The sequence below is a fragment of the Pelobates fuscus genome, chromosome 1, assembly GCF_036172605.1.
Source record: "Pelobates fuscus isolate aPelFus1 chromosome 1, aPelFus1.pri, whole genome shotgun sequence".
NCBI classification, from domain to species: domain Eukaryota; kingdom Metazoa; phylum Chordata; class Amphibia; order Anura; family Pelobatidae; genus Pelobates; species Pelobates fuscus.
In genome coordinates, this window is record NC_086317.1 from 412115679 (window position 1) to 412142170 (window position 26492).

General features: G+C 40.0%; 1 protein-coding gene across 1 annotated transcript in view; it reads right to left on the reverse strand.

The window, feature by feature from the left end:
• Window positions 1–235: 235 nt before the first annotated feature.
• The window catches only part of COPZ1 (COPI coat complex subunit zeta 1), a 278926-nt gene continuing 252669 nt past the window's right edge, over window positions 236–26492 (reverse strand). Inside the window, exon 10 of the transcript XR_010084106.1 lies at window positions 236–246. The gene's annotated coding sequence lies outside the window, so the exon portion shown is untranslated. The remainder of the gene's footprint in view (window positions 247–26492) is intronic.

Below are 26492 nucleotides of genomic sequence, written 5' to 3' on the forward strand. Positions count from 1 at the left end.
TTTAAAAAAAAAATATTTTCTCACATTTTTTTTTAATTTTATTCATAATAAATTATGTTCCATATATTAATAGTTAATGATACATTAAAGCCCTGTTTCTCCTGAACAAAATTATATATAATAAGTGTGGGTGCATATAATTTGAAAGAGGGGAACTACGGGTGAACAGACATATAGCGCAAATTCTAGTTTTTGTTTACGTTTTGTTTTGATCAGAACGTGCACTGTTGACTACGTCCTGAAGGGGTTAAAATAGGACCGATGTTTCAGTCCTGATCCTTATGAAAGTCCCGAACGTGGACTGAAACCTCGGTCCTATTTTAAATGAATTCTCATTAAAGTCTACAACTTTTAAACTTCAGAAAACCGTGAGTGCTGGTTATCCTTCTGTTCTATGTGTATTGCCTCCCCCAGACTGCAAGCACCTGGTCATGATACTTTGGAGCTTTTGAGTGCAAGGATCCCTTGGAATATATATATATATATATATATATATATATATCATTTATTTTCTTACCCCTCCTGGGTGGTATGTTTATTCCTCATTCTCGGGTCCTCTACCAGAGGCCTGGGAGTTTGAGGGTCCTGCACAGTATCTTAGCTGTTCCTAGAACTGCACTCTTCTGGACAGCGATCTCAGATGTCCCACCTGGAATCTGGTGAAGCCACTCCCCCAACTTGGGAGTCACAGCCCCAAGTGCTCCTATAACAACTGGGACTACTACTGCCTTCACTTTCCACATCCTTTCTAGTTCTTCCTTCAATCCTTGGATTTTTCCACCTTCTCATGTTCCTTCTTCCTGATGGTATAGTCACTGGGTATTGCCACATCCACCACGACTGCAGTCTTTTGTTCCTTGCCTACCACCACGATGTCTGGTTGAAGTCCCACAGGAACTTGGCCCTTTTATTCTCAACTACCCTTGGTGGTATTTCCCATCTGGACTTAGGCAGGTCCAATCCATATTCTGTGCAGATGTTTCGGTACACAATCCCAGCAACTTGGTTATATCCCTCCGTGTATGCTGTTCCTGCTAACATCTTGCATCCAGCTACTAAGTGCTGGACTGCATCAGAGGCCTCTTTGCACAGTCTGCACCTTGGGTCTTGCCTGGTGTGATAGACTCCAGCTTCTATTGATCTGTTGCTGAGTGCCTGCTCCTGTGCTGCTAGGATTAGTGCCTCAGTGCTGTCTTTCAGTCCTGCCTTTTCCAACCACTGGTAGGATTTTGTCATTGAGCCACATCAACTATATGCCGGTGGTACACCACATAGAAAGGTTTGTCTTGCCAAAGAACCTCCTCTTTTTCTGCATCCTTGATCTGTGGAAGTCTCAGGCATTCCCTTAGCAGTTCATCTTTGGGAGCCATCGTGATGTACTTGTGGATGCTCTGTGTTTCATCCAGGACTGTAGCCTTGACACTCATCAGGCCCCGACCTCCTTCCTTCCGTCAGGTGTACAGTCTCTGGGTGCTGGATTTCGGGTGGAATCCTCCATTCATAATGAGTAGTTTCCTGGTCTTGACATCCATGGTGACTAGTTCTTCTCTTGGCCAGGTTATTATTCCAGCTGGGTACCTAGGTACACACATATATATATATATATATATATATATACACATACACACACAAACACATTAGAAAGTTCTAATGTAAGAACTGAAACATGGACCACTGGATTATAAACTGAATTAATCTTTGGATTAAAACTTACCTTATTTGACAAGTCTTTGAGTGCTGGCTTTACTTTTGGAGATGTATTCTGTGCAGCTGAGCACCGGCCTGAAAACACTGGGAAGCAGGAGTGCAAGACCTATGGAATAGTATAGTATAGACCTATGGAATAGTATAATATATATAATTAATTTAAACGTCACTAAATGCTGGAAAAAGTTACTTTACTCCAACAGAGAGGACCACAGAGTTTTCTTCACAGTTTCATGAATCTTAATTTAGCTCCTTTCTTTTTCTTTACTAATAGAAGTCAATTGCATCTTAGATCTGTGTTAGTGGGTTTTATTTACTGTAAAGAATCTCAGTGCTATGGATTTCTAAAGAAATTAAGTTGCTGAATGGAGGTGCTATTTGCTGAAGGATTAAAAAGGGAAGATAACTCACTTTCTCTACTGTCAAGAGAGTGCTCAAACTGCTATAATTCCCCAGTAATGGAAAGAGAGTCAATACATCCATCAGCATTTCAAGAAAAACAGTTACAAACACAAAAATCACTCAGTCTAATAAGTTTTTTATTTTATTTATCTATTTATTTATTTATTACAAAGTAGGGGTGTAATATTAATAACTGTCTGAAGTAGGCCTGGTTTTGCCAGCATTCTCGATGACCCAACATTTAAACAATTTGCAGCAATAATGCCATTGAATGGTCTATAAAAGCACCTTAGTGTCAGAGAGGATGGAATTTGAAATATAATTGCTACATGGACTTTATAAGCGTATTGGTGGCCTAGATATAAAAATCTTTGCTTCAGCATTAAAATTAGCTGAGCCATCCTTTCTGTTTCTTCCAGGCTATATCCTCATTATCACTATTTCCACCTATTGAATAATCCGGTTATCACAGTGTCCTGTACATTAGAGAGTTTATCCCCTGCTCCCACATCTAGCTCCCTAGTCCCCTTGCCAACAGTTTAAAATAACAAGCAGCTCAGTCCATAAAACTTCCACTTTTTTTCAGAGCATTTTACACTTTGTAATATGTGTTGCTATAAAAAAAAATATACATCGCAATAAAAATATGCTAAATCAAGATTGCTGGTTCTAAATCGTTGTTTTACCATCTGCCCCTCGTTCTCTGCTCCCAGCTCAATGCAATATATTTTTTGCTGATCTCAGCGAAATCCATGCAGACAAAATTTATACCCTGTATAATTTAATTCATTCTCCTTCGCATCTGCATCTATTTATCCTGAAATTACTTTCTGGGTAACAATCCTTCTTTCAGAAATCTCATGGGCCTGTATCATCTTGACAAATTAACCCCTTCACAAACTACAAAGTGCGTGTGTTAGCCAACAATCTTACAGAAACTTACAGAATGAAGAATCAGAAATTTATTTCAACAGGTTATTTCTTTTTACCAGGTAACTGCGCTGCCTGACATTTAACCCCTGTTATTTTGAAAAGTGCATTATGTCTAAAGGAGGCCATAAATACATGGTTATGGTTATGTAGATATACCACTTTGTAGATAAGTAATAGTTTCAGTAAAACTGGCTTTTTGTTGGATTAATCCTTTCTGGCACGGCCCCCCTCCTCTTAAAAAAAACATGCAATCCCACGTGAAGGCTGTGTTTACCTGAAGCCCAATCTGACTTTGGTTACATCACTGCTCTGCACTCAAGGTCGGTGCAAAGGGTTTTGGCTACAAAGGCAAAGATGTATATTGCCACCCCTCTTCACACTCTTGTCTTCTGAGTGGATGTCAGTGTGAGAGCCACTCAACCGCAGACAAAGAATTTGGGAAGTTCATATACATTCTCACACACATAATCCCTCACACACAGTCCAGCACACATCCTTGCACACATACACACACAAACAAAAGTGTAATCAGTCCACCCAGCCTCCCTACCTGTAAATGGGAAGGCTGAAGTAGATTCATTCCCTTTGGTTACTGAAGGCTTTTGGGATCACTCCACCTGATCAGAGAGGCCCATAGGATCTCGTTAAATGTCAGGCTTTAAAAAAAAAAAAAAAAATAAAGTTTGACTCTTACCTGGGGGGTGACACCACAGAAACATGACATGTGCACAGACGTTATTCGGCATGTGCAAAATTATAAATAAAACACAGACACCGCTTATTCTGTTGGAGTATAACGTCCACAGCTTTATTAATTATAAAATATTTAAATTAACAATTTAGGGTCATTGTCAACAGTAATAACTCTGTTCCTCTCGATCCCAAATACCCCTGACAATGACCCTACCAAAACAATACAAACATAACAATTGATACATAACGAATAATACCTGGCCTACCAAAGAGGCCCCAACATTTGTTTACCTGCAGGGGTGTACCCAGACACCCCTACACCCCTAGGTTCGTCGCCACCTACGGGCTAGAACCTACCAAACACTTTAACTTCCGTCCTACTCCAGCCTAGAACTTGGCATAACACATTCATAACCCCCAAATAGCCAGTTTACCCAAGCCCTATTTCCCGCCGCTGTGACCAAACGGGAACTACCACAAAAAACCTAACATAAAGGGAGGGTGGGAGGGACAATTCACAGGTAAGGGCAGCTCAGATTAAGATGGCCTCAACCTAAAATGGCCGCTATTTAAACTACCCCTCTCCTCCCCACACTAGCTAGGCCCACCCCCTGACCTCCAATTCACCTGCCAACTTTCTGGCCCTGTCAAGGCCCACTCCCCCCCTGCGTTGCTCCGTGGGCTACACTGCCTTCTTAACCACTACAGAGCACGGTACTGGTTAAGGACCCTAACTTAGCATTCAGTTAGGCACTTTCTAATGTCAGATGATTCTCCCTGCAACTGGGGAAGGTAGTACAATAAAAAAATTATTGAACACTTGCACGGGGCAAAGATGAACATGATGTGTGTTTTCCAATACCTGGGGATCCAATAAAATAATTTGAGCATTACTTCTGGCACCCGATCCAGGGGTTGAGAAGTACTGTTATAGGTACTAAAATGTCATATGTAGGCGTATATATACAGGGAGTGTAGAATTATTAGGCAAGTTGTATTTTTGAGGATTAATTTTATTATTGAACAACAACCATGTTCTCAATGAACCCAAAAAACTCATTAATATCAAAGCTGAATATTTTTGGAAGTAGTTTTTAGTTTGTTTTTAGTTATAGCTATTTTAGGGGGATATCTGTGTGTGCAGGTGACTATTACTGTGCATAATTATTAGGCAACTTAACAAAAAACAAATACCGTATTTATCGGCGTATAACACGCACCGGCGTATAACACGCACCTCATTTTTAGAAAGAAATTCCAGGAAATTTCCCCCCCTCCCATAGTATTCCCCCCCCCCCTCATCCCATAATATTCCCCCCTCATCCCATAGTGTCCCCCCCTTTCCATAGTATTCCTCCTCCCATAGTATCCTCCCCCCTCCCCTCCCATAGTATCCTCCCCCCTCCCCTCCCATAGTATCCTCCCCCCTCCCCTCCCATAGTATTCTCCCCCTCCCCTCCCATAGTATTCTCCCCCCCTCCCATAGTATTCTCCCCCCCTCCCCTCCCATAGTATTCTCCCCCCCTCCCCTCCCATAGTATTCTCCCCCCCCTCCCCTCCCATAGTATTCTCCCCCCCCTCCTCTCCCATAGTATTCTCCCCCCCTCCTCTCCCATAGTATTCTCCCCCCTCCTCTCCCATAGTATTCTCCCCCTCCCCTCCCATAGTATTCTCCCCCCCTCCCCTCCCATAGTATTCTCCCCCCCTCCCCTCCCATAGTATTCTCCCCCCCTCCCCTCCCATAGTATTCTCCCCCCTCCCCTCCCATAGTATTCTCCCCCCTCCCCTCCCATAGTATTCTCCCCCCCTCCCCTCCCATAGTATTCTCCCCCCTCCCCTCCCATAGTATTCTCCCCCTCCCCTCCCATAGTATTCTCCCCCTCCCCTCCCATAGTATTCTCCCCCTCACCTCCCCTCGTATTCTCCCCCCTCCCCTCCCCTCGTATTCTCCCCCCTCCCCTCCCATAGTATTCTCCCCCCTCCCATAGTATTTTCCCCCTCCCCTCCCATAGTATTCTTCCCCCCTCCCCTCCCATAGTATTCTCCCCCCTCCCCTCCCATAGTATTCTCCCCCCCTCCCCTCCCATAGTATTCTCCCCCCCTCCCCTCCCATAGTATTCTCCCCCCTCCCCTCCCATAGTATTCTCCCCCCTCCCCTCCCATAGTATTCTCCCCCTCCCCTCCCATAGTATTCTCCCCCTCCCCTCCCATAGTATTCTCCCCCTCCCCTCCCATAGTATTCTCCCCCCTCCCCTCCCCTCGTATTCTCCCCCCCCTCCCATAGTATTCTCCCCCCCTCCCCTCCCATAGTATTCTCCCCCCTCCCATAGTATTTTCCCCCTCCCCTCCCATAGTATTCTCCCCCTCCCCTCCCATTCTCCCCCCCCATAGTATTCTCCCCCCCCTCCCCTCCCATAGTGTACTTCCCCCTCCCCTCCCCTCCCCTCCCATAGTGTACTTCCCCCCCTCCCCTCCCATAGTGTACTTCCCCCCCCCCTCCCCTCCCATAGTGTACTTCCCCCCCCTCCCCTCCCCTCCCATAGTGTACTTTCCTCCCCTCCCATAATTACTTACCTGTCCTGAAGCGTGGGCCGGCTTCACAGCTTGCACCGCGGTAAAGGAACTTTAATTTCATGTTCCGGTTTCCGGCGGGACTGAAAGGAAGTGTGCACACTATTGTGCACACTTCCTTTCAGTCCCGCAGGAAACCGGAACATGAAATTAAAGTTCCTGTACCGCGGTGCAAGCTGTGAAGCCGGCCCACGCTTCAGGACAGGTAAGTAATTATGGGATATCGGCGTATAACACGCACCCACGATTTTTCCCCTATTTTCAGGGGAAAAAAGTGCGTGTTATACGCCGATAAATACGGTATATACCCATTTCAATTATTTATTTTTACCAGTGAAACCAATATAACATAACATAATATACATTTCTGACATTCAAAAACATAACAAAAACAAATCAGTGACCAATATAGCCACCTTTCTTTGCAAGGACACTCAAAAGCCTGCCATCCATGGATTCTGTCAGTGTTGATCTGTTCACCATCAACATTGCGTGCAGCAGCAACCACAGCTTCCCAGACACTGTTCAGAGAGGTGTACTGTTTTCCCTCCTTGTAAATCTCACATTTGATGATGGACCACAGGTTCTCAATGGGGTTCAGATCAGGTGGACAAGGAGGCCATGTCATTAGATTTTCTTCTTTTATACCCTTTCTTGCCAGCCACGCTGTGGAGTACTTGGACGCGTGTGATGGAGCATTGTCCTGCATGAAAATCATGTTTTTCTTGAAGGATGCAGACTTCTTCCTGTACCACTGCTTGAAGAAGGTGTCTTCCAGAAACTGGCAGTTGAGCTTGACTCCATCCTCAACCCGAAAAGGCCCCACAAGCTCATCTTTGATGATACCAGCCCAAACCAGTACTCCACCTCCACCTTGCTGGCGTCTGAGTCGGACTGGAGCTCTCTGCCCTTTACCAATCCATCCCATCTGGCCCATCAAGACTCACTCTAATTTCATCAGTCCATAAAACCTTAGAAAAATCAGTCTTGAGATATTTCTTGGCCCAGTCTTGACGTTTCAGCTTGTGTGTCTTGTTCAGTGGTGGTCTTTCAGCCTTTCTTACCTTGGCCATGTCTCTGAGTATTGCACACCTTGTGCTTTCAGGCACTCCAGTGATGTTGCAGCTCTGAAATATGGCCAAACTGGTGGCAAGTGGCATCTTGGCAGCTGCACGCTTGACTTTTCTCAGTTCATGGGCAGTTATTTTGCGCCTTGGTTTTTCCACACGCTTCTTGCGACCCTGTTGACTATTTTGAATGAAACGCTTGATTGTTCAATGATCACGCTTCAGAAGCTTTGCAATTTTAAGAGTGCTGCATCCCTCTGCAAGATATCTCACTATTTTTGACTTTTCTGAGCCTGTCAAGTCCTTCTTTTGACCCATTTTGCCAAAGGAAAGGAAGTTGCCTAATAATTATGCACACCTGATATAGGGTGTTGATGTCATTAGACCACACCCCTTCTCATTACAGAGATGCACATCACCTAATATGCTTAATTGGTAGTAGGCTTTCGAGCCTATACAGCTTGGAGTAAGACAACATGCATAAAGAGGATGATGTGGTCAAAATACTAATTTGCCTAATAATTCTGCACACAGTGTACACCATTTATTATTATTATGATCTTTATAAAGCGCCATCAGATTCTGCAGCGCTTTACAATGGGTGGACGAACAGACATGTAGTTGTAACCAGACAAGTTGGATGCACAGGAACAGAGGGGTTGAGGGCCCTGCTCAATGAGCTAACATGCTAGAGGGAGTGGGGTAAAATGACACAAAAGGTAAGGATAGTATTAGACTAGTGACAGTTGCCTATATATATTTATATAGATCATCCTGTAATACTGTGTACGTTATAATCCATAGAACAATGCACTCATAATACATGTAGCTCTCCAAAGCCTGCACATCTGATGATCATTAACACAAGTAATCATTTTGTCTCACATGTTTACTTGAGTTGTTTCACTGCCATATTTAGAGCATAGAAAATCTGATTTGTTATGACATTTATAAACATATACAACAAATATGTTATATATGTAATAGGTTACAATAATATATATGACATATATATATAACATGATTACTCAAAGTAAGCAGCATCAGCATATCTAATAATATTGAATCAATGTGTTTGGTACTTGCAGAATTGTAATTTGCCAGTAACCTTCTAAATGATTTATGCACACAAATTCCTATAAACGTTAATGGTGACTTCTGTATATAAATCATTTGAAGTTTTATTCTAACAGATTGTGATCATTTGAAAAGCGTATCCAAAATATAATAAATTGCTACCAAAGTAAAGGATGGCTATGGTTTTTAAATGAACACTATAGGGTAGGGACACAAACAAGTATTCCTGTCCCTATGGTGTTAAAAACACCATCTATCTCCCCTGGCCATTCCTTGCCCCCCTAAATATAGCAATATGTTACTTTTATCCCAGTTTGCTGCTGCTGGCTCCACCCTTGATCTGCCTGCTTAGCTGAAATCATCAGAAGTGTTGATCAAAAGCGAATCACACTTCTTTACTATAGGAAAGCATTGGATTGATTGAGCTTGTCAATGAGGCAGATCAGGGGCAGAGACAACACAAGCCAAAAACAGCCCTGGCCAATCAGCATCTCCTCATAGAGATACATTGAACTTTCTCTATGAGGAAAGTTCAAAGTATGCAGCACTGCCCCACAAAGCACCTCTAGCATTAATCTGAGGAGTGGCCAGTGGAGGTATCCCTAGGCTGTAATGTAAACACTGCATTTGTTGTTCTGGTGATTATAGTGTTCCTTTAAGAAAAACTGCATTATAAATCCAAAATGGGTTCAAAGTTTGTAGTTGCGATCAGGACTATACTTATCTGTGTCTTGTCTTGTTTCATGTAATGGTTAATGAAAAGACTCACAAAGCAACTGAACCTCACATTTTTCAGGATAATTAATGCTAACAGGATTTTTCACTAAAGACTGACTGGTCTCCACACCAAACGAGTCAAAACCATCTTGGTGTACACAGGGACATTCAGCTACAAAATCCAAAAAATGTTAACACTATTCAACAATGTCTGCATTTTGCAAAGCTGGCTATGAATGACCAGAATTGTGTCCTGAACACTGCTGGCAGCTGAAATCAGGTGCTTAAAATCTGTGTCTGGATATTTACCGTAATATGTAGGCTACATCTGAGAATGCACTTTGTGCTTAATCTACATTAAGATAATCATCAAAATCCTTTGACACATTTTACACTGCACTGCAACTGATTTACACAGTATACCGAAACTCATTTTTATGTTATTTTCACTACTAGACAGCACTATCTAGCTGATAGCCCGACATTCTTTAACCTAATCCATGATATGACCGTACCCATATGCTATATTTCTTAAAATAAAGTAGACTCACTAAAATTTTTTTTTTTAAAATACAAATAAAAATCGGCCCAGGTTCCAAAAGGTCTTGGTTGCATTAACCCGTGTCTAGTCCAGTAGACTGTACTGCAACATATTACAAATGTTGTGGTTAGTCTGGATTGATTATATACTCGTCAAGCAGGAAGTTACTGAAATCGAGTTGATCAAGAAAACTTTCAGTGCCCTCTAAATCACCGGAGAGGATGCTGTCATATTATAAGAAGATACTTGGCCACAATAACCATTTCTGAAATTACTGCACGCACAGATTTTATATAAATATAAAATTAAACTGCTCAAATATATATTTTTTTAAATTAATTATCACTAAAGTGTCACTAACCACAGTATGTTGTATTTTACAAATATATAACTTAATATATAAAAAGCACAACGTGTTAGCTAGTAGAAGAAACTAACATTTGGCATTTTTGATCTGCAACGGCTTTATTCATGCAGGTTATAAGCATCACTACATATAATATTTTATATATGTAATGTAACATGATATGAACTTTCTATCACCAGGCCGATTACGTATTCAATTCTTCAACTGCAAGGTGAGCCACACTATGCATAAATGTCTCCATACCTGCACCTCTTTTGCTCATCTTCAAGACTTTTCTATGATTGCTCCTATGGAACGCTCTACCCGGCTCCGTTAGACTTTCAACAAATCTCCATTGCTTTATAAAATCACTGAAAATTCACTTCTTCAAGAAGGCATATCAATGAAACTGTTAACAGCTTTCCTTCCCCACACCTCACTAACCCACCTTCTCTCCTGCTACTGTCATCTAAAACAATTCAACCTTCATTGTAAAGTGTGCTAGCAATACATCTTACCGTTATGTTGTGCTATTTTACCCCACTCCCCCAGAATGTAAGCTCACATGGGCAGGGCCCTCAGAACCTCCTGTTCTTGTACATCCAACCTGTCTTGTTGCAACCACTTGTCTGTTAGTCAAACTATTGTACAGTGCTGCAGAATTTGTTGGTGCTTTATAATTATTAAAAGTGTAAATAAATACATATAGCACGGTGTGACTGGTACTGTGCGATTTGCAGAACCCCTACAGGCACATCTTGACCTGAGTTACATTCCTATTTAACAGAATATATTTACACCTGCTGCACTTAATTCAAAGCATCTCTCAGAAACGCGTATGCTAGAAGAAAAGACATCACTAAACTATAAAATTGAGCAGTTGCCAAATTTATAAATTGCGTGCAGCCACATCATTTAAAATGTATAAATAAGCTGACATAACTTGCAAAAGGACCATCATATTTGGTTACATTAGAAAAGGAAACAAATAACAGAATAGTTAAACACAAACACTAACAAAAATTGTAATTATATTAAAGGGGCACTGTAGGCACTTTCACAACTTCATCTTAATGAAGTCCTGCCCTGTTCCCACCCCTTCCACCTCCTCATCCCCACCCTAACCCCCCCAGAACCCAATATTAAACTAATTAGAAGGCTGGGACCCATGGCTTCAAACCATGCATCAAAGCCCTCTGAGTATGTGAGCTGGGAATCTTACATTAACCGCTTAAGGACCAAACTTCTGGAATAAAAGGGAATCATGACGTGTCAGACATGTCATGTGTCCTTAAGAGGTTAATACAATGGTGGATCGTGGGCACAGTGTGGTGAGTGCTGCGCATGTGCTTACGTTTCCCAATGCTCTTCTTTGAAAAACCTTGGATTGGCCCATCATCCTGGAAGCATGCCTCCAGGGTGGCAAAACCCGGGGAGTAGGTCGCAGCAGCACAGATTAAAACGCTGGAGAAAAGATGAGTAATTTGTTTATTTGCATTTCTTTTTTCTTTTTTTTTGTACAGATGGTAGGGGGGGGGGGGGAGGGGCAAAATTATAAGAGGCACGAGGAGTGTAGCGTTAAGAATAAAGATATGTATTCTTAATGCTACAGAGTTATTATGCTCTTTTAATACCAAAAAACATAAAAAAGGTAAAGTGTTGGTATATTGAAATCTGGAATAGGTAAGTTGGTTAATGAGAATCAGAATGCATTTCTAAAAGTTTTTCCTCTGTGCTATTCACAAAGAACAAGAGGCAGCAGTTTTGATAATTCACAAAAAAAAAAAAAGACCTCCAACAAATATGTGATTAGTTGATCCGTGGCAAACTACAGCACCAATTAAATAAAATGAAGATAGATAAATTACCAAAGCCAGGCAGCATAATCACAATGGGATTTAGTTTAGCTACATCATTATTTTTAATATTCATGTTTAGTGTAGAATGAAAACAATATGAGAATAAGTTTGTTATTTTGTTGTCTTGATTTATTAGTGCATTTAAAACCAGCATAAGCAAGATAAAGGTTTGCACTTGTATTTCGTTCAAAATATCCACGAGATTTACTAATTTGACTTGTGGAACAGAAATGTAGTGTAAACGTACTGCTCCAGTGTAATAAATTTCATGCCGCAAAAAGCATTCAACGTAGAGACAATATAAAATACATAGAAAATGAGCCCAATGTTCATCAACTGAGAATTTGCCATTGCACTTAATCAACACTGAGATGCACACGTGTTATCAATTAGTCAGTTTGGAGGCCTAGAGGCAACTGACAAAAAAAAACAACAGGATTGGGACCAGTTGATAAATTCTAATAATAAAGAATAATGGGAAATGCTAGTGACTGTTGTTTGTGTAGCATCCAAAACCAGTCGAACTGCACCTACCAGTCAGGGTTCACTAATGGGAAAATATATATGATAATGCACAGTGATCACATTTCACAAAGCTCAGGTGGATGGTACACCTGGAATATACACTACTTTTACATGTTTTATGCTACTGTCAATGATAAATTAAGGGACTCTATGCTTTTTGCCAGTAAACCTCATCTTTGTGCTCAAGAAGTGTGAGAAATGTTGCTTAAGGGGCACTCTAAGCAGCGTACGTGGCAATGATGGTTAGAGTGCCCCCTTAAGTAATGTTGATAAATTTCAATAAATAAGTGACTTCAAGTGTTACTTTAACCACCATAACCACTTCTGCTTTTTTAAGTGGTCATGGTGGCAGAAGTGTGATGTGCAGTGTTTCAGCTTGCAAATGGTCCAATCGAAGTCTTCTCTATCAGAAACCTTTGATTGGACCTTGGCGCGGCTCCCGTGACGTCAGACAAGGTGCGCCGAGCAGCGCTAGGAGCTTCCCCAGAGCTGGAATTAATGTAAATAAAACTTTGTATTAAAATGCTCTTTGAGTGTTCTTGCAGGGGGAACTGATATAATAGGGTCAGTAAGGCATTATTCTATCTTTAAAAAAAAAAAAAAAGGATTGAGAAACCATTTAATAAATGATATACGTGATGAACACAATTTAGACAATGTGATGCCTATTTTCAGTCACCAATTCCTCCAAAATATAATGTCAGAAATATTAAGCAACCTTATTTAACAAAATATTGTATCAAAGCTATAAGGATCAATCCCTACATCAGAGCAATCACACGTATAGCCCTGATCAACAGGAGCTACAGCAGCTTCCATCAGATCATTATACATATAAATCTTTGATGCGGTTCTTTCATTTTCTCTATGGCTATAATGATCCTACATGGGGAAAATGGAATTTAGACATAAGAGATTTCTGTTAGAAAATAGCAGCGTGGGTGCACACCATATCACTTTTTAGTAACCATTCTTGGGCTATTTACAAAGTTATTCTTTTTCATTATACTGTATAAAGAATATTCAGTCTGAAAAATGGGGACATTGGGTCTGGGTCCAATTTAAATTCTTAAAGAATATATAGAAGCCCACTGATGTCTGCGCTCTTTGAAAATTATAATCTGAATTCAAGTCCGAGCAGCAGAGTCTCCTAAAACTGGATAAATTATGTTATTTACCTCTTTTTATATTATTATTTAAACAAACATTTCTCCGTTAATAGGTAACTTTGGAAAATTGCCTGCATTCGGGGTTTCATTGATACCAGACTGAATATATATGCAATCACCTGGTCATACTTTGAGATTGCTGTTTCAGTGAACATTAGTTCACCCATTGGACAGGCAAATAATGTTTGCTAATAGAATTGTGTAGCCCCCTGACAAGATCAAATAATGTATTTACAAAAGGTTTTTCAGCAGGAAGCTATGGAAATTCATCCAGAATGCACCTAGCACAGATACAAGCTGTACTTGGATATCTTTTTTCCTAATGAAGCCATAGCTTGTAATTTTTTTTTAAATTAGTTAATTTATTTTTTTAATTTTCAAAGTCTATTAGTGTACATATATGACAAACATTCAGCCATTGTTCCACATAATTATATCACGTGAGTCAATGTTACATCGAGAAACAAGAAGCAGCAGTGGTGCACAGGCACTTTTACAACTTAACTTGAGTGGGGTGGGGGAGGGGGGGGGAAGGGTAATAACAAAGAAAGGGAGAGGGGCAGAGGTAAAGAGATGGAAGGGAGGTTGGGCTGGTGGGAAAGACATCTTAGATACATATAACTCAAATCGTTTGTGATCATTTCTAATAAATTAGCATGCAGGACAATTCTAGTAACACATACAGAATGTGATGTATTCCATGGAGGGTACAGTACATCTCATATTACACACCTTGTCTGTAGAGAGGGTGTGGGCACAGCTGTCGAATTAATCATCTGCCATAGGTAAGAGTCCCCCCTTAACGCGTGGATTCAACAGGAGGAGGAGTGTGTTGTTAAAGGTCTTCTTTAGGAGTATCTCATATTTTCCACGCTATTTTCCAGAATTTCTTGGCCAGCTTGTAATTTAATGTTTTTTTTAAAAGGGACATTCTAAGCACCATAACTACTACAGCTATATTGGTTAAGGAACCAGTAAAGCCCTGGCGCCCCTCCCCCATCCCCACACTTGTAAGTAGTCAAACCGTTGCTCTCAACCTATAAGCTGAGGCCTGCTCTGCAAGACATAGCTCAGGAGAGTTTAGAGAATTTGCTGCTTAGGAACTTCCAACTCTCCAGGGTTTGTAGAGAAGCCGGGAGGTTTTTCCTGGTGGACTAGTCAGTCAAGCTGTCCTTAAATGGTTTGACTCCTTACAATAGGGGGCGCAACCCTGGCACCATAACTATTATGGCTATGATGCTTGGAGTGTTTCTTTGACAAGAATATATATATTATATATGCACATATAACAAATCATTGATGTTTCTATGTTCAGCAAAGATGTTTCTCCAGATCTTGCCTTGAAATTATGTCTGATTAAAATTATAATGAAGCAGTTATCCCTGTAATATTCAGATTCTAAAGTACTCTCAGTAACTTTCAAAGTCAAAGGGAATCAAAGCCTGCTATCACTTTTTAGTTGTGCCTCTTTCCCCTCTCTTTTTACCCATAAAACTGACCAACTTTCCACGTCGTTGCTCTAGATCTGCTGTAGGAGGATGTGGCACCTCTTTCACAGGAATTTCTGGCCAACAGAGTGGTACGGACTGCCATCCACGTTTGATTCACTGAATATGATATTCTCGGATCCTGTGCTCTGTCTTCCAGGAGATATACTAGTTTTCCTCTTTTGATTTTATTTTCTCTACTTTCTCGTACTATACTATACTTTATCTTGGAGTGTTAAAATATGGTGAAAACTGGCAGTGGGCAGAAAATGGCACTGCCTCAGCTTGGCATTCTTGAACACTTAATAAGTGTGCACGACGTACCAAGGTTATAATATGTTACCAAGTGCCAATGTGTAATAAAAATACCATGTACTTTCTGTTACATTACTATGTTTTTCATAGTTGATGTACAAAATACCGCACTCCGAGCATTGTGTCGGCCATGTACATGCTTGACTGTCATTCCCTAAATAAAAAATAAAAAATAAACTGACCACCTTTCCTGGGGGATGCTAATGAAAACGCATAATACGGCAGGTTTTGGTTCCTTATAGTTTGGGTGACATCAGTGGCCTGGGGAGGGCGCATACAGGAAAGAAAGATTAAAGCAGGTAAGGTACCTGCTTTAATCTTTCTTTCCTGTATGCGCCCTCTCTTCTTTGTTACGGTTAGTTGCCATGCCATGCATAGGGTGGGAGCAGTATTATATGACATTTCCTCTTGAATATACAACACTCTAAACATTTAAAAATGAAAGTACATTTTTTGATGTTTCATTCTGATCACAACCAGTGTTTATTTCCAGAATTCCTTTGTGTTCATACTTAAGCTAAATGAAATGTATGAGAGTGGTACTGTCTCTAAAGATTTATTTCCTCAAACCAGTTAAAAACAATAATCATTTCAGTTTGCCAATTATTTTATCTCACTGTTCTATAGTTCAGGTAGCTATAATGACTGCATGAAAGTTGATAGTTTTCCGATGTGCTAGTAGACATCGTGGAATTGCACGACCAGTTTTAAATATATTAATAAGAAGACGTGTAAGGTTGTGTTTTGAATTTGAGACCATCATTTTTTCCAAGTCTAGTTTCCCACTTTGTAACAGAGAGAGAACAAGTGTTTTGTGGGATTGTTTATACTTATATAGAGTCTTTCTTGTTTGTTTGCTATTATTGTTTTCTTATTTGCAACCTTGGCAATTCATGAAATGGATGTCACACCAGAGCTGTGGATTGTGCTACTTAATTGCTCCCTTAGATTGCCAGACTGACCAGGTTTGCCCAGAACATGGTATTTACGGTGTGTATGGTAACTAGACTGTACTTTGAAAAACACATTGGGTGAATCCATTATCCCCTTCGTTTGCTCAAACTGGCCATACATTTGCACTTTATAGTCATAAGGCCATTACAGTATCTCTGTGTGACACAAACGTCCTCGCAGTCATACAATTACCTATCATGTGATAACCCAGTCCAGCACTGACACACCATGAAAAACAGAACCTGTAAAGACTCACACTTAAAGGACATATCCTTCATAAACTTTTTTTTTACCTTTTTTTTTAATTTTATTTATGTCCTTCTTTTTCTCTTCTGCCTCACCAGCAGACCTGAAAAAAAAAGCTAAAAGTTGAATAATTTTTCAATTTGAACAAAAATGTACAATTCCCTTGTAAGTTGTCCCTAATTTCCCTAATTCTCGGTTCGGTAAATACATCACAAACAAAAATTATGAACTTTATTCGCATTCACAACACAGACAATTCTCAGTTTTTATCAAAGCAAAATATGTAAACTCAATACCAGTGCAATATATACACTATAACCAGTTTTGATCATAGGAATCATCAACCCAGCACTAATAATTACTTTTCGATATAAAATGGCATGCGCTGCAATAGAACATTAACAGTTTGCATACCATGATCCAGGATGACGCAGGCAAAATTTGCAATTGCTTAAGTAGTTACACAATATGGCCTGCAGAGGGCAATCTAAGACTAAGAAAAGAGAATTAAAAATCAGATACAAATATTGTGGAAAACTAACATCACTTTCCAGAGCTGTCAGTCAGTTTACCTACACTGATAAGTATCATTATTAAATTAACTAGCAAAGGACCAATGATGCTCTAGTATATATCATTATAACAGTCTATCATTTAAGGCTTTTATTCCAAAATTAAATATCCTACTTATTTGGCAACAGCAGAACTGGTGAAACTAAAACTAAACTGGAAATCTTGTGATGGTATAACATGTTTAGGGACCTGACTATAAGAGCAAAAATGTAATCAGCCTTTCAGGTGTTAACAATTTATATCACATTTTATTACTCAGACTTTGTATTAAACTATACACATACAAAAAAAAAAAACATGATTATTCATCAAACCAAAAAACTGACCAGGGAATAGCAGATTTTAAGATAAAATAGTTGAGCTGGAAAAAGAAAGCTGATTTGTAGAATTTTACATTTTTAGCCTATAGTCGGTTAAACCTTGGTATATTCCTGGAAATGTTCAGTTTGGTGGATAGCCCTGACTGTGAAATTCTGAAAACATAGTTCTGTTATTGTTGTTATTATTACTATAAGCATTTATATATAGCAGAAACATATTGTATGGTATTTTAATGTCTAACAGCAAATAATGGACAGACAAAATAGAGTTGAGGCGGAAAATGTGTAAAGCAACACAAGATGATAAACGTGTCAAAGGTGTGGAGAGGTAGGTGCATATAATACCTGCATGAGATTGGTGGGAGAGGTACGATATAGTGGAAGGTGAGAGTGAAGTGGAATGTGGAGACAGCTTATTTGTGGAAGAACAGGAGGACTGTTGTAACAAGACGAGTTACCCTAAAGGATGATAAGCTATCCCCAGAGCCAGATTTTCCATCAGGTGGCATAAGTGGCTCCTAAGGGTCCAGAGCTGCTGAAAGAGTAATTAAAATGTGGACACTTTCAGTAGCACTGTGAGTTCCCAAACTCTCACCTTTTGGAGATATATTACCATGACTAGGGTTAAGCAAATTTGGATATTAAGGAGTGACCTCTCCTGTGCACCCTGAGATGCCAAACATTTTTTTATTATGCAATAGTTGTCAAGGTGACTGTATGTTTTTATTTAAAAATAAATAAATCAATAATTGCTTCCTTCTCAGTTTGGCATTGTGGTCTATACCTCTATCGGTTGCAGATCTAATTAAGAGTTCCCTCATGGTCCTGGCATTTATCACTGGCTCAGAGCATTGCAGCCAGTGCTCTTAGCACCTAGACCATTTGGGAGCTGCTAGAGAGAAGTGCAGATTACATTTACAATTTACAAAGCGGGCCAAAGCCTGGTATCCTGCCAAGGGCCCTAAACAACCTTAATCTATCTCTGGCTATTCTGAGAAATTTGTTTTAAAGGATTGGAGAGAGCAAAAATATGATAGGACATTCTATATGAATGGGGCATCAACCTCCTGTTTCTCCCAGTCTTGTAAGGTTCTGTTGGCTGTGGCGACCCTTTGGTATTCATCTGGAAAAAATCCAATAAAAATGACCAGACTAACCCTTGCTTCCTTATTTTTAGATAGCCCCCACCCTATGCACATGAAGGACATTACAAATAGAGAAAAGTTAAGATTCCATTGGGCCCTAGGCAGACTACTGGTTTGGGCCCCACCTTTCATTCTTCATGTAGGGATGGTGAATTGCCTAGTCACTAGATTCATTAACAGTTAGCAGCCACTGCTCCATGGCAGTTGGAGACACGAGGGAGGTGTTATACCTCCCTTATAGTACCACAGGGGACATATTGGCTTTTTTTAAAATTCACATTTTATTCTGGTGGCTGGCTAGCAAACTCTGGCCAGCTGCTAGAGTACTTAACCCTTGCACCACCCTTGCACCAGTTTTTTTTAAACTATTTGCGAATAGTTAGTATTTTTTAATTAAAGCATTGTGGTCCAGATTTCAGCTGTCCATCAGCTCATTTGGACCCTGTTACACAAAATTCTAACATGTTTGGTATTAGCAGACCAAATGGCGCCATACAGAATCAGATAGTTTTACCCCATTCAGTACATTGACATTTGGACTGTAGTAATTAGATCCCACAATCACAGATGCACTCAAAGGCATAGAAACACTCACATGCAAACTCTTATACAGAGACACAAGCATGTGCATGCAGAGACATTTACAGATACATAAACCTGCAGGAACATTCTTATATAAACACATACAATCACTGTGACGGATATGGCATAATGGCCAATGTCTGGCATTTCAGGGTGCACAAAAGAGATGATTGCAGAAGCTAAACACTATCATATTCAGGAGCTATGTATTGTTTTGGCACAGCATGTTCCCTTATGACACAGTTAGATTCTCCCATTCAGGACATCAGCAGGGTCTTTGGTTAATCCTAGTAATGGTTTAATACGTCTCCAAAATGTGATAATCTGGGAACTCTCTCTGCAGCTCCTTGGTGTACTTGTAGTAATATGTAGATTTTTTATTTTATTTTGTAAAATACCTTATAGGAAACCTGACTTTCTCGCCAAACTTTATCACACCCATTTTACATCCTTACTCTTAATTTCCCCCTGATTACAGTCTAGTTATGTCCTTATTCTATTTAAATGTTGCACACCTCTCTGCAAGCTCCTAATGTAACCTGTATGTTAAGCATTGTTTCACTCAGCATACTTCCCAACATTGGGAAATATGGATCTAGAATAAGGGTGGGAGACAAGCAGGGACATAATAAGGAGTGATCCTGCCCCAAAAGCAGGTGTATCAGCCTGCTATACATGTACGACAGGTTGACTGATACCTTCTCAGGCTGGCCAAATTAGACCATCCCATGCTCAAAGCATGTGCCATTTATAGGTAAGACTCACAAGAACTCTGGCATCCATCCAACTGTTGATGTGACTTTTTTCCAAGGTGACTTAAAGAACCCTAGGTCATCTTGTTTTATTAACTTATTACAATGCATTAGTATCTGAAATCACACGACTCATCAACAAATACATTCCGACAATTGCACCTTAAGAGAATAAAATTACACATTCTTAAAGGGACACTCTAGGCACCCAGACCACTTCTGCCCATTGGAGTGGTCTGGGTGCCAACTCCCACGACTCCTAACCCTGCAACTGTAATTATTGCAGTTTTTTATAAACTGCAATAATTACATTGCAGGGTTAACTCCTCCCCTAGTGGCTGTCTATTAGACAGCCACTAGAGGGAACTTCCTGGGTTCTAGCAGAGGAAACCTGTGCTAGAGCGTCGCTGGACGTCCCCACGCTGTGTGAGGACCTCCAGCGTCGCTCTAAACCCCATAGGGAAGCATTGAAATGATTTTTCAATGCTTTCCTATGGGGTGACGTAATGCGCATGCGCGGCATTGCCGCGCATGCGCATTAGGTCTCCTCGGCCGGTGGGCGAGATCAGTCTCGCCCACCGGCCAACGTAATCACTGGGAGGAGCGTCGCGGAGGCGGAGACAGCGGCGAGGGACATCGCCGCTGTCCCAGGTAAGTGACTGAAGGGGTTTTTACCCCTTCAGTAACCGGGGAGTGGGGGGTGGGAGGGAGAGGGACCCTCTAGTGCCAGGAAAACGGATAGTTTTCCTGGCACTGGAGATTCCCTTTAATAGAACAATAACATTTACCTAGTTTAATGGAATCACATAAGAGAGCTATACATTATTCACCTTTTAATGAAGCCTTTCACAATAGGGTTTAAAGAAAAATAGAACAACATTGATATAAAACTAGAGATGCATAGCTAGCATATAAATACCATTTTAACACACATTGTATGTAAGATAAACACAATATATATATATATATATATATATATATATATATATTCAGAGACTGTTTGGGTATTTATAAGACATTGGTATTCATAGGAATAGAGATTCCCAGAATGCAGCTAGAATGTAAAAATTATAACTTTAATTGGACATTATTGCTGCATACAGTAAGTATAGTTACACAAATAATGTATACAATACAAGATAATGCAGGCTGCTTTTGCAGCCTGGACAGAATTCCTGTAGTTTACTAACTGTTATAAGATAAAGACAAAGATATATAGACTGTGTGTAGGTGCCATTGACAAATACTTTTGACAGATTCACAGGGATAGAATGGAGGCCTGGTAGAGATAAGAGTTCCATTGCAAGCTAACATCTAGTGCTGCAGCAAATAGCAAAGCTAATTTTTTTTTTTTTTAAATTTGAATTGCTAAATGAATGTTAACATTGATAAAAAAACTTGTTTGGAGGGAAGGGGTTAAATACATAAAAAAAAAAACAAAAAAAAAAACGTATGTTAAAGTATATAGAAATGTTTTGAAGTGCTGTATGATGGCACAAATATTTACAAGGCAACATAGCCAATTATGTATATGTTAAATATGCTGTAAAACAAACCTCCAAACTATACAGGTAATATATCAATTAAGTAAATAATTGAGTTCAATAAAAATTCTATTAGATATATGATTATAACTGATGAGTTTAAACACATTTCTTATCTCTCAAAAGTGTCCCTATTTAGATTGGGCCATATCCCTCTGTCTCTCTTCTCTATCCCAATACTCCTCTTTTCTAGGAATAACTAAAGTGCCCCTTTTTGTCCATTTGAAATGATGGGATATATGAAATTTAGTTGCTAGAGAAATACCTATCTCTGGTAGTTTTACTATACATGTCAATGGGAGAACTGCTGTTCAGTTGCCATATTTAGTATTGTAACATAATCCACCCCTGCTTTTTCTTTGAATGTATTAGTGACAGCATATGGTAATAGCGGATTCAAGAGACTTACACCCCATTCAGTTTGGAGCCTGCTTAAAAGGGACACTTCAGGCAGCCAGATCACTTAATCTCATTGAAGTAATTTGGGTCCAGTGTCCCTTTCTCCCTTAGTCCTGCAATGTAAAACAATACAGCAATAATTACTATACAGGACTAAGACTGCCTCCATTGGCTGTCTATTAGACAGCCATTAGAGGCGCTTCCGGGACTTTAAAATAAACCGTTTTCCTGGCACTGCAGGTCCCCTCTTCCTCCCACCCACCATCCCATGTTGCTGAAGAGGTGAAAACCCCTTCAGCGACTTACCTGAGACCCCCGCCGATGTCCCTCGGCGGTGGTTTAGGGTTCGCCCACGCTCCTTCCCCGCCAACGTTAGCCGGCGTGGGGGACCGTCTGCGCATGTGCGGCCGCCGGCAGGGGAGACTTAATACGCTTATTAGACTTCCCCATAGGAAAGCAATGAAAATGCTTTCAATGCTTTCCTATGGGATTTTAGTGACGCTGGAGGTCCTCACATAGCGTGAGGACGTCCAGCGACGCTATAGCACAGAAAACCTGTGCTATAGACCAGGAAGTGCCCTCTAGTGGCTGTCTAGTAAAAACTGCAATAATTACACTTGCATGGTTAAGGGTAGTGGGAGTTGGCACCCAGAACACTCCAATGGGCAGAAGTGGTCTGGGTGCCTGGAGTGTACCTTTAAATAATACTGGACATCCTCACGCTCTGCATTAAGACATCCAGCAGCAGTTAAAACCCAATAGGAAAGCATTAAGGCCTAATGCCCTCGCCATACATGTTTATTAAGTTGCCCTGTCAGATGACATCAGAGGAGGCTCTGGAATCGGGTACGTGACTAAAGACTTTTTTAACCCTTTATATGCTGGAGTGGGGGCCACGAGTGAGGGAGGGTGGGGAAGGGGGGGGGGGACCAGAGAACACAAAAGTGTTAGGAATACAGATTTGTAGAATCCCTTTAAACTGAACATTGATGCAGACTACCAATAGTGAGACGTTAATATCTGACCGTTTTCAGTCCAGTTTCCATACCATCCATTCTACTGAAACAGCTCTTACTAAAGTAACTAATGATTTGCTTTCAGCTAAATCTAAAGGTTATTACCATATTTTAATTCTCATTGACCTCTCTGCTGCTTTTGAAACTGTTAACCACTTGCTCGTTCTTCAAAACCGCAATAACATTGTCAACCAACTGATTACTTGTTAAACATGCCCAATGTAAAATAGTAACGCACTGTGTAAATCGGTAGTGCTTTATAAATGCTAATAATAATAATAATGATGATGAATTGAAAAATTTAAAATATGCAATAAATTAATGAAATGTTAAAACAAGGAAATTCATTCACTGTAGATGCAAAAAATATTTATATTAAAAAAAAATCTATTTAAACCCCTGTCATAGTTATTCACTAAAGTGAAAATTACCAGGAAAGTAACTTTGCACTCAGTTTGATTTCCTAACTTTAGTAAATAACTCTGTATGTTTAGTATAAATAGAGACCATTTTGCAATTTAAACACTAGATGGCGCTAACTAACCATTTTACCAATTAAACTTGAACAGCAGGGCACTCCTGCAGCTTGTGTGATGTATTGCCCTTGCCATAGATTTGCAAAACAAACTTTTTATTATGATTGGCATTTATACATGCAGAATTTGAGTGACATACATATAAGTACCTTTAAATAACTATTTCCTTTAGAAACAGACTGGGCGGGGACAGATTTCTTAAACAAATCACAAAGTTAAACAGAATAGTTTTTAAGGCAGGGTACCTATTGTAAACCCAATAAAGTACAGTAATAAGAGAGCATTACTAGCCTGCGCTAATCTTGAATGTCTTAATGCTCGTTTTTTAGTATACCAAAGTCTTGTCACTTGATAAACTGTGTTATATATTGTACAGCGCTACGGAATCTGATGGCGCTATATAAATAATAAAATAATAATAATAATAATAATAATAATAATAATAATATAGACTATACCTGTACACAAATGCTTTTCAGCTGGTACGAACAAGTCAAGTGCCTTTCAATCTGCCCCGAAATAAATGATCCATCTAGGTCTTACTTGTTGAATTGTATTCACTGATGAAGACTCCAGGTAAATCCTAGAAACGTTGATTAGATCTGGTGCAGATTAAAATGCATTTAGTTCATTAATACCAGCTGAAACATTTGTTCATAAGTCTAATATAAATTCCCTTCTTTAATTGCAGCCATATTGTTACAAAAAAAAGGTCTTTAGAATCAAAAATCATGAAAGTGATGCAAGTTATCGTTAAACTGCGAGGATAGTTACTGCAATCTTTCAGGACACCTGGGCAACAGCTTCAGACAGAATTTTTGGGCAGACTAGATGTTGGGCAGACTAGATGGGCCGAATGGTTCTTATCTACCGTCACATTCTATGTTTCTAATTTTACTATAAAAGCTGGAATAACATATATAAATACATAGAGAGTAAAAGGCATAAATCTGTTTTATATAGCTAATGGGGACAAGGAATAACTTTGAGGGGAGAGGTTACCTGGGGGTAGCGAGAAGTAAATTTGGAGTGTTTGAACCGAGAGCACGTCAGAGCGATTAGTTGGTTAACCTTTTATAGTGTGTGAACATATTGGGGAAGACATATTGTATCAATCACTATGGACATTCCATTGGTTTTCTATGGGGATTACTGCACTTACAGAACTTTAACCCATATTTGCTCTTTATCCATAACCCCAATGCACTGATTCGGAGTGAGGAGCTTTTAGTTCTGTAGAGGGTTTCTACGTTTTATTGCTGTTTATTTCATTTTAGTTGGTATCTGTTTTGAGTTATTTAGTATGCTTGCGGTCGTAGAGCAGAGACGGTCTTTGCAAAGTTAATGCGGAACCATTTCCTTTTTTTTTGTGCTCCATTGACTTTGTGCATCATCATTAGTTGCTGCAATCTTCATGGCAGGAAAAGGGTTAAACAAAACAGCTGTAAGTGGAATAGGGAGCGGAAAGAACCTCTAGTGTTTAAATCAGCCCCACGCTGTTCATTGCTGAGTTATGTCCATCTTTTGCATGCGGAATGAGGAGAAGGAACAGGTGGCGTCAGTTTCCTTGCAAAGTAATGTGCAATTAACATAATCTAGATATTCCCCAGCGATCCCTCACCTGCGAACAAGAAGAAGGGGGAGATGCTTCTGTCCCCAATGTACACTCTCCTGTCAAACCCCCTAATTCACAGACTTCGCTGCAGGACATTACTTCATTATTCAGGGCTGCAGAGCATTACATATACTGCAACAGAAATTATAGGATGCACCCATAGTTTTATTAAAGGGTACATATACACCGATTGGAGGAAACAGTCACACAACAGTCATCAGAAGAACTTTTCATCTGTGACTTGTTTATTTCTAATATCTCTTTATAAGGTTATTGGTGTCTACTCTGTTAAATATGTTCATTTGCAGTAAGAAATGTAGGTTCTGAGTCAATTAGATTTGGTCTGTGTTCTCTTTCAGGAATTTCATTTCTTTTCAAAGTATAAACAGGATAGACAGTGTCACACCGCCATTGGAATCCCAATAAGACATGGATTATGGATATATGAACCTATTACATATTTAGAACCATATCATCATACTTCAGTGATGAAGTCTATAAGAGACCAAACACATACCTATCAAGTATCCCTATTTGGTAGGGACAGTCCCTATTTTGACACAAATCCCTTTGTCCCTATTCTCTGTCCTAATGTCCCCCTTTTCCAGCAGCTCCATATTGCTGCTGTGCCTGAGTGTATACCAGTAAAAATACTTCCCGGTAAAGTATCTTAAAATTACAATACTTGTGTTTAGAAATAAGTCTTTGTAAATAAGATACATCGTTCTAAGTTACATTTTAGTTGCATACATAATATTGGAAAGTCACCCAAGATTTTTTAGAACAGCCTTGCCCCCAGCCACACCCCCACTCACGCCCCTAAAAATAAAGTGTTCCTCTTCCTCCATTTAGAATGTTGGGAGGTTTGCAGACATTTGTCATAGGTGTTTTGCTGTTTCTCTTGTGCACAGGAAACTTTTCTCAAGTTTCAGACCTGACCTCATTAATGGTAGGATGTTGCAGGATGGAATCAGCGCTACTCACTAATGTTAGTGACTCTAGGGAGTAACAGCTTGTCAACAAAACCTACCAACAACGTCAGAAATGAGCTCTTGATTTTCGCAAAGCTTACAGGTCAGCCTACAAGTGTTCGGACCATGCTGGTCTAATCTCAGTTCTCATATAGTCTGATACTTACCTTGACCAAATCCAACTCTTTACTTACCTTGGTTACCGCAGACTCAACTTCAGCTGTAATACTGGGTAGTGGATGCATGGAGTAGCCTTCCAGCTGAAGTGGTAGAGGTTAACACAGTAAAGGAGTTCAAGCATGCGTGGGATAGGCATAAGGCTATCTTAGCTTTAAGATAAGGCCAGGGACTAATTATAAGGCCAGGGACTCTAAGTATTTAGAAAATTGGGCAGACTAGATGGGCTGAATGGTTCTTATCTGCCGTCACA